A 3,908-nucleotide genomic window follows, 5' to 3' on the forward strand; every position below is an offset into this window, starting at 1 on the left:
CTCTCTCTCTCTCTCTCTCTCTCTCTCTCTCTCTCTCTCTCTCTCTCTCTCTCTCTTTCTCTCTCTCTCTCTTTTAATTTAAATTTTTTTGGTGACAAGACAAAGAGGGTATAGCTGTAACAGTGGTAAAATTTCCTTAGTGACAAGTCAGAGTTTGTCCAGCATCAGAGTCTATGCTCAGGGTTTGTCTAGAATCAAAGAGGGACAGACTGTTTAGTTTGGTGTTTGAAAGTCTATTCAAGACAGAGTCATGTTGGCTGGGATGTGGTTTTTGCATGTGTTTTCCATTACTCAAAGCTGACACATTGGTCTGAGTTGACCCATGGTTCTGGTCCATGGTTATGACAGGAACAGAATGATAGAAGGAGAGTTCATCCTGAGTGTACACTTGCAAAGGATTGTTGTTATTGTTTGGATTGGGTAAGATATTCTCAGCAGCTAGGTTTGGACCTGGAGCTGTTAGGTTTGGATCTGGGGAACGTGCTAATTCAGGAAAATGAGAAGCATCAGCAAAGGGTAAATTTGGGGGTCCTGAAAAGTGCCAGTATAAAATCAACTCACCATTACTTAAGGTAGCTAATAAATGGAAACATTAATTAGAATTATGTTTTTCAGTGCTGGCAATCAATTTTTACTAGTCAAATACATGCAAACAATAGTTTATATCTATTATTTATCATATTATATTATTATCTATTATATTGTATCTATATATTGTCTATTAGATAATATAAATATTAACCCCACTAGGAAAAAGTCACTAACCTGCTTACCTAGGATTTCCTAATAAGCATGTCTCATACTGGTACTCAATGATGAGTTTCTTTCTCTGCCCATTGGAAGTCATGTCAGCCTCCAAAATGGTTGCCCAAGATGTCAACAAATCTTGGTCAATCAGCACAGCCCTGTAGTGAACATGCAGAATGCTTATGTAGCAAGGGATGTTGTGTTGTATGAGTGTGTGTGTATGTGTGTGTGTGCTTGATAGATAGGAAAGAATAGATAGATTACAGTAATATATAGATATATTTAGTTTCACTTCCCAGACTTTTATTCAAGGAAGACTTTAATTCCTGCTAGAAGAAGAAGCAGGAGTTTGGGGGCAGAACCTGGCCATTCTCCTCTCCTCTGAGAATGCTAGCTATTATTATCATAGTTAAATATCGGCTCTTCAGATTTTTCTCCACTCTTGGGGGAAACTATTTCCTTTCAGTTACTAAGAACAAGACAGCAGTTAGCTGGGTCAGTTAGGCCTGAGGTTTTCTGCTCATCTTGTAGAGCAGCTGACTGATTCTGGGAGTCAAGCTTTTGAGTTCATTCTAGAGAACTTGCCTTCCATTTGGACAAACCATAGTGAACTTTGAGAGCCAAATTCTTGGGTACTTCCATAGTATCTCTTGCATTTGTCCTTTGAGTTCCATTCACACAGCTTCCACTCTAGTTCAGGTCCTTCTCATGTCTGGCCAGCATTATTACAACTGCTTCTCACTGAGACTCTGTGGCACAATAGTAGACTCAGTGCTTGTTTTGGTCTTGAGAAGTCCTGGGTTTAAATTCTACTTCAGGTGTATGAACAGAAAAAGCACTTATTAACGTATGTCCAGCTCTACCCTAAGAGGCAGAAATATGGATATAAAAGTAAAAGCAATCCCTGCCTTGGGGGAGTTTATATTCTGAGAGAAAGAATGTTGCACATAGGAGAGTAACTGTGAGGGAAGAGCATTTTGATTAGATAACAACATAGATTACAGTAACATTGGATTGCATAACAAATACTGGGTGACCTGAATGTAATATGTGTACATGTATATGTATGCACATATATAGGAAGCATTTATGTATATAGAGATGTCCTATTCCACATCCTGGATAAATTAAATTTCCATCTTTTTAGGAAGTAGGAGGATGGCAATAGCCCGATGATCCTTCCTTGTTGAACTTAGAATTATATCTATTACACATAAGATATTTGAAATCTAGGGTTATGATTCTTATTGGGGTTCAGGATAAAAGTCACTTTCTCTGGTTGTTGGGCAAAGAGAAGTCATTCTTCCCCAGACTTGGAAGGTTATGGAAGGCCAATCAGAGAAACAGGGTTGAGGATAGGGCCTTTTATCTGCATTCCCATCATGATCAATATGACTGAGGCAGCTTTGTGATTGATCCTGTTCCCAGACAGTCAAGGTCAGAATTAGACAAAATCAGAGAAACCCTCATTTAGCCAGGTGCATTCATCCCAATGAAGTTAAAGAACCATTCATAAGGATATCTTTAAAATATAGTAACTATTCCCAGAAATAATTTTCTGAGGCTAGCTCTCAGCCTTGAATCTTGTTCTATTCCAGGCTAATCTTTACCTCCAGTCACTGTGATTCTTTTGTGCTTTGTATGTCAATCATGACCTAATTCTATAACCTCTGTGCAGCTGCAAAGCTTCTTTGTATTCTTTGTGTGAGATGAGATTGAATTCTGTATATATTAAACTTGAGACTCTATGGCAATTTGGAGTAACTTTGCACTAACCACTAGCCATTGCTCTCAATCTTTTTTGCCCTTAACAATCCGACGCCACTTTAGGCCATTCAAAACCCTGTTGGTATATAGAGCTGGACCTCTATAGAAGGTAATAGTTTACTTAATCTCAGCTGGTTTAGCTTCCTCTGAAATGATCAAAAAATATTTATCAAAGCAATCTGTAAAACAATAACGGGGAAAGTGATACAGATTTGTCTGGGTAATATAATAGAATATACAAAAGCCAAGTCTAGGTACAGAGTGAGATCTTGGATTAATTAGGTAGAGAACATACTTGCCCAATGAGTCTACTCTTAGCATTCTTTCAGGGTAGAAGAACTGCTGGGATGCTGGGACTTTTATTCACATTTCTTTAGTTCAAAGGGTCTCCCAATCACCATTCAAAGTCTATATCTTGAGTCTTCTTCCCCATCTCTCCTACTGTACTCTTTTCTAGTAGTCTCTTGGTCAATTGGGAATCACATCTCCCCATGGGATTTAAAAAAACAAAAACAAAATACTTTCTGTCTTAGAATCAATACTAAGCATCAGTTCCAAGGCAGAAGAGTAAGAAGGGCAATTGGGGTTAAGTGATTTAACCAGGGCCACACAGCTAGGAACTGAGGCCACATTTGAACCCAAGACCTTCTGTTTCTAGATCTAACTGTCCTTCCATGAAGCCACCTATTTTCTGATTTTCTGATGCAGTATCAGAAGGTTGTCTTTAGAGTACCACCGAGTCCACCCAAAGGTGGGTGATCATGGTAAAGACCCTGGGTTTGCTATATAGGGATGGTGAGTGGGATCACTGGAGGTTAGATCCACACATCCCACCTAGGTCTTCCTATTGTTCCTCATTCATAGCACTATCTTCTATGTCCATGCCTTTGTATTCATTGTCTCCCAATCTCCAAATGTTCTCCTTCCTTACAGGCACAGTGCCTCACAGAATCCCTGGTTTCCTTTAAAACTCAACTCAGGCAACCCCATCTACATTAATGTTTTCTTCATCTCCCAGTTAGTAGTACTTCCCCCTCCCCATGCCTCTTCTAATCTATTTTGTAGATCCCTATCCATGATCTCTTCTCACCTGACTAGACTGTGAACTCCTTGAGGATTGGGAATATACTCTTTATCCTTAATGCCTGGTACTATGCCTGGCAATAATAGAAGCTTAACAGATAGGAGTTGTTGGTTGATTGTTAGAAGTACTTCAGACTTAGAGTAGATTGGGTAGGAAAGCTGAGATCAAACCTGGAATGAAGATACGAGCTGCTGCCTATGGACCAGGGTTGCAGAGAGCCACTGCTAAGGTAAATTGTAGAGTTTCTAGGGAGAGTCAGCTATGCAGAGGAGGAGTAGGGAGCTGGAGGCAGGGAGATAGGATCATTCCC

This window comes from Gracilinanus agilis, chromosome 3 (assembly GCF_016433145.1).
Source record: "Gracilinanus agilis isolate LMUSP501 chromosome 3, AgileGrace, whole genome shotgun sequence".
NCBI lineage: Eukaryota > Metazoa > Chordata > Mammalia > Didelphimorphia > Didelphidae > Gracilinanus > Gracilinanus agilis.